This window comes from Heterocephalus glaber, unplaced genomic scaffold, assembly GCF_053883595.1.
Source record: "Heterocephalus glaber isolate CG9 unplaced genomic scaffold, H.glaber_assembly_v1.0 deba00001724, whole genome shotgun sequence".
NCBI classification, from domain to species: Eukaryota; Metazoa; Chordata; class Mammalia; order Rodentia; family Bathyergidae; genus Heterocephalus; species Heterocephalus glaber.
The window spans coordinates 3,517,161-3,523,215 of NW_028258435.1; the positions used below are offsets into that span (position 1 = coordinate 3,517,161).

At 47.0% G+C, this 6,055-nt stretch overlaps 1 pseudogene; it reads right to left on the reverse strand.

Moving 5' to 3' along the window:
* Positions 1 to 3,940: 3,940 nt before the first annotated feature.
* LOC101705778 (STE20-related kinase adapter protein beta pseudogene) lies at positions 3,941 to 5,437 on the reverse strand (annotated as a pseudogene).
* Positions 5,438 to 6,055: the final 618 nt, after the last annotated feature.

Sequence of the window (6,055 nt, forward strand, 5' to 3'; positions counted from 1 at the left end):
GGGATGAGTGTGTTCAAAGCCAGGGGGAAGATGTTGAGAGGGATTCATGGTAATGTGTTTTTTAGTGTAATAACTTAAAAATTTAGACATTCACTGTATGTTTTTTTTACTGCACCTCCTATTTACTTAACCTGTTATTAAATGCCTTCTGTCTGATTGTCCTGTCTACAAAGCTATAAAAGTAAAAAACACTTGTCTGCCTTTGTAAATCTTTGCACTACTGGCTGGCAGTGGCATCTAAATAAGCCCCACATTAAAGGAGGTCACAAGTAAATGGATGAACCATCAGGAGCATTCTTCAGACTGCAGGAATCTCTCTTGGATTAGCTTCGAATGCACATCTTAGAGAATCTATGGATGGTGTCCAAGCCTGAAGACCTTTAGCCATTACCCTTTGCAACACTGCACCAGGTCCCCCAGAAGAGTGCCACATTGCTTTATCTTTAGTCACCACTTGAAATTTTAGACAGTATTTGACCAAGGGCTGCTATAGTTGCCCTGAACCTGGGTTATGCCGTTGGCTCTGCACATGTCCTCCTGACCCTTAAAAGCTCCCAGTATTGGAGGATTTTTCAATCTCATTTACTTAGACAAAACAAGAAGTGAATGAATAAGTGACTGAAACAGAAATATGTTAAAATTCTACTCTGCCTGAGCTGAAACAAAATACAGATGGAAGAGGGAAGTGTGTCAGTGTGCTCGAAGTTCAGCTCCCAGAAAAAAATGACAAAATTTTAGCAGTTGCCTCCGAAGAAGTTCTGATCCTCCTCCATCTTTCTGACTTTACATTCTGAAACTTTTACACAAATCGGTGTTGCTCTTGAACCCCAAATCTACATGTCTGCTTCATACCTCCCGCACTGTAGCTTTACAGCTATAAACATCAAGGGAGAATTAACCCCTGAATCCATTCTGTCCCAGGAGCGGGAATAGGACCAGGACAAGACCTTGAGTCTCTTCAGTGCAAGAAAGTTCCCAGACGCCTGAGCTCCAGCTTGCATTTGCATGCAGAAGGAAAGGAATCCATAGTTGATCCTCCCCGTCATATTACATGTTGTTCAGAGACTTTAAAGCAACAGCCAGCAAGTTTATAGATGTCTGAGGTCCTAATCTATGACAAGGAGAAGCTCCAACAAGAAGCATCAGATTGATAACTAGAGGGAGGCTGGCAAAGGAGAGTCAAGTGTGGGCATGCCTATAATTCCAGCATTCCAGGAGGCTGAGGCAGGAGAACCTCAGATTCAAGCCTAGCCTGGGCAACTTAAGGACTTAGTGAGACCCTACCTCAAAATAAAAAATAAAATAAAATAGAAAAAGTCTGGGATGTAGATCAGTGTGAAGGCCCTAGTTTAATCCCCAATATCAAGAAATAAAAAGAAAACAAGAGAAGGAAGGAACGAAGGAAGGAAAGAAGGAGAGAGAGAGAGAATCATTTGCTCAGTACCCTCAGGTGCTTTGCTTGTATTTTGGCATTTATTTCTTCCAGAGATCTCATGAGAAGATTATTATTGTCAATTGATAGATACATTAAGCTCACTTTTGAGATGCTCAATGACACCAGTATGAATTATGGAATCAAACAGGGTTGACTCACTCAGAACTTTTTTCTTTTTGGTCACACTGTGAATAGAACCCAGGACCTTTGCACTGACCCACGTCACCAGACTTTCCCATTTTTTCTTTTGAGACAGGATCTTACTAACTTGCTCAGTTCCCCAGACTGGCCTCAAACTTGCAATCCTTCTGCCTCAGCCTCCCAGAGTGCTAGTCTGACAGGCATGGGCCACTACACGCAGCTTGACAATACTTCACCCTTCCTGTGCTACATAAAATCCACCCCAAGATTTGTTCTGGGATGACCCTAACCTGGGTCCAGCCTGGCTGACAGTTTTTACCACCCTGAGAATCCTGTGTTGCTTCCCTTGGCCTTCCTGTCCGCATCTGCCCAGCACCAACAGTGTCGCTGACACAGCTCGCTTCACTATGTGTCTGTGTCTGGAGTACACGCCGCAGGTAGAAGAACTGGGAGAGAAGGGGTCACATGGCTGCCGTTGATATCACATGCTTCCGTGTTTTCACAGGGGCCTGAATGGGTGTGCTGTGGAGGGAAACTGGAGCAGCCAGGTAGAGCTCTTTCAATTGGGGATTTTATGAGCAGGGCAGAGAAAGTCATTCTGCCTCTTGCAGTGCAGGCAGCTCAAGGCAACAGCGTTAATTACGGTGGCTGGGAGAGACAGGCCTTTGTTGTTAATTAGGGGTCTCAGGAAGGCGCTCTCTTCCAGGCATGTCTTAAACTCCTGCAGGCTGAGCGGTGGCCCCTTCTTCCTTCCTTCCTCAGCCGCTGATTCCCAGCCCTCGATCTGGACACAGGAGGATCAGGTTTACATCCTAATCCCTAGGCAACTTCGCCTCAGCTCACTGGGTTCCTTCCAGCCAAGAGGTGAAAGGAAACGAAGCATTAGCTGGTGCCAGGGAAGTCAATCAAGCCAACATCAACCAGAACAGAGTTCTGTGGGTCTGAGCTTCCTGCAGCATGGCTACCATTAACACCCAGGAGCCTTTGATTCTCACGTTAGCAAAACATGCCATAAAGCCTCCCTGCCCCCCTTCCAACAGGAGCCCTGGCCCCTGGGCAGGAGGGTGGGGTCCGGGAGATGTTACAAAGGGGCCATTCAGCCCTGGAAGGTTGCTCCCTAAGCCTCTAGAAGTCAGCCTTCTCAGATGCGTGTGCAGGACATGGACCCCAGGTGACAGAGTCCTGGAATGTCTGGGTCCAGAGGATGGGGGACAAGTGGCCAAGTCCACTTACTCTAATGGAGGGAAACCGAGGTAGTTAGCTCGCCACGTGAATGCCTCTGTCCAGCCATGTCAGATCCCCTCCAAGATGCTGAGGATCCAGTGGCTCATTCGAAGAGGAGACCACTGTCCATTGTGACTTAATGTGGGGATGTTGACCACTGATGGCCCGGTACCCAAGAGAGGGAGCCCCCCTTCCCAAGCAGGGGGCCCAAGACACGGCTGCGCGAACATCTATAGGACGTCTGTGCAAGTACTCGGGTGGCCACACCATGAGACTCTTGAATTTCAAATTAGCTAGGCACCGGGAATGATGTCATTCATAGAAGCTGCCATTCCTTCCCTCATTTTGTGACGCACGTTTGTTCAAACTCATCACCTCTCCTTGACTTCCAGTCTTCCTCCTGGGCAGGTTTTTTTTTTTCAACTCACTCAGTAGATCTTTATTGACAGGGGTGCATGAATTTAGGGTTGATAATTTACACAGATAGAAAAGTATTACTTTTGCCCCCCTGTGAAAAAAGCAAATGGTATCTTCTCTATGTATTTCAAGTGAATCATTTAATGTAAGTGAGGCTCAGTTTGGTGTTACCATCTATATTAACAGAAGAAAAATGGGAGTATGAACATTTTCCTTTCTCCCAAAAGGGTTTGGTGCCAGGACCAACTAGCCTGCTGGTCTAACAGCAGCTGGTCACAAAGGCCCAAGACTCTGGAAGACGACAACGTCCTTGGAAGCACTGTCCTCAGAGGGCTCGTTCATTACCAAGAAGACAGCAGAACACCGAAAAGTTAACTGGCTCAAAAATTATGCTGAGAAAAGTAGTCACAGCTTGGAAAAAGTTCAAGAAGAGATGAGAACAATCAGGGCTGGGGTTTTAGCTCAGTGGTTCCGCTGCCTGCCTTGAAAGCACAAGGACCCAAGTTCGATCCCCAGTACCAAAAAAAAAAACACCCAAATGAGATGAGAACAATTAACTGTAGCTAGATTAGTAACGCTGACATTTCCCTGGAGTTGTGAGAGCACACTGGTCTAAGCAGAGGGCTGTGAATCAATGTCCCCATGAGCAAAGTGGGTTAAAGAACAGCTTCTCCAGTGCACCAACTGTGTTTTCAAGTATAATTCTGGCATTTATACCTAGAAATACAGGAGAAGAAGCAGCGAGGAGAGTGTCAAGTATACAGGACAGAAACAGTGTGGCAGCCCTAGAACTCCCAAGCTGGGCCTCGCTCCTCAGGAAAACCACACTTGGGCTCTGGCCAAGGCAACACCGGTGCCCTTGTTGTTGATGGCTTGTTACAGGCAGGAGGCAACTGCCAGAGGACGGAGTCCTGGCTTTCTTCTTCACCTGCTTGAAGGATGCATGGGACAATGACCTGCTTGCAGATGGTCTCTTCTCAGGATCTTGCTGTAGACAGACCTGCACCAAGCTGAAGAAGGCAGGAGAGAAGGCTTCTGAGGATGGTGTGTGCAGTGGGTCACTGTTGACAGTTTGAGTTCCCCTGGAGACAAGCACACTCTCTCCAATCCCAGAGTCTACACCTGATAGGGAAGTTTTCATTCTGGAGTCTGATTGAGGGAAGATACTGAGATCCACTGGGCTATATGGAGGACCTTTCAGCTTCTGTAACAACATCTGAGTTCTGTGAATGTCCTGAAAAGGTACCTGCACACTGGCTAATTCACATGCTATGATACTATAAATGTCTGACTTCACATTATATCCATGTAAATCCTGTCTCAGCAGTTCTGGGCTCAGCCACGGCTGCACTGATGTGCTGAACTGTGGGAACTCAAACACAGCCCTATGCCTCTATGCATGGTTAACCAGACTTTGCAGATGGGACAAGCCAGAGAGGGTCACCAGGCCATCACCAGAAAGAAGGATATGGCTGGCTTTAAAACTCCCATGAATGCAATCATTCTGGTGCAGATAGTTCAGCCCTCGTACCGCTCCAAAGAGAATATTTCTTATTAGAGTTTCACTCACTCTTTCAGGAAAGTATGTCCTCAAGAGCTGACTTGCTGAACCTGTAAAGCTTTCAGGTGCTCTTCTGTGAGGGTTTCCAGATTAGTAATTCTTATAGTTACCAGTGTTCCTGTAGGAATACGCTGTGCAAGATGCACAGAGGTTAGATTGTCGAAACCTCTTCCTGTTTCCACTTGCAGTTCATAGAAACATCGACGGAATATAGCACTTCACTGGCTCTAGATCGAGGTGACCAGGAAAGGGTGGGCTCATCGACCAAGCACTACCGGATACTAGTTTCAGACTGCGTCTCAGGTCTGAGTGGCTCAACTTGGGTTCCTGAAGTACAGAAACAATCCAAGAGACATTGAATCGCCTTACTTCACAGAAAGTAGCAAAGATCCATCTATTTCAAAGATTTCTGCTTTATTTTCCTTTCAAGATGCAGAAATATCCTACCGAGCAGCGCCCGCTGCCAGCGACTCTCCAGGCAGCCTGCAGGGCGGGAGCCCGGGGACCCGCAGTGGGGTCGTGGAGGGGCGCTGGAGGGCGCGGACCTCGAACTCTACCCCAGACCCCCTCCTGGGCAGGTTTTGCTGAAGGGGCCCCGGGCCTCACCTTCCCTCCTCCGCTCCGCAGACGTCCTCCTGGGAAACGTGCTTCCAAGCCATGCTTTCCGTTCACTCCTCGTGTTCATCCCAAAGTAAATCTCTTTTTCTTTTGCTCCCTTGAAGGGATTTTTAAAGGCCTGTGTGTGACAACATACAAGGGAGGGATTTAAGAAGTCATAACTAACGCTCCCTGCCCAGGACTAACTATAGCTAGATTGAATTTCTTTGCCTTCTTGTTAATAATTCCATTAAGTGATTTCTATGGAATCCAGTACTAATATTTACTGAGCTTACTGCATGCTAATGTCTGTTCTCCAAATACTAGTCTGACTTTAAAAATAAAATATTGGGAGAGAGTCCCCTAAAGTGGAATTAATACAGAATTTGATCTAATACCACTCCTTTATTCTCTTCCCTCCCTCCGTTCCTTCCTTGTGGTATGAGAAGCTGAACCCAGGTGCTTCCCCATCCCCTTTTTCACCTTTTATTCTGAGTCAGGGTTTCACTAAGTCTCCATGTTGCCCAGACTGGGCTAGAACTTGCAATCCTTCTGCCTCAGCTCCCCAGAATGCTGGGGTTATATGCATACACCACCGTGCCTGGGTTCCCTTATCTGCAGTCAGGATGCTCCTATTTTAGTGCCCAGGCTATTTCTCTGTCTGAATTATCCTTCCTCAA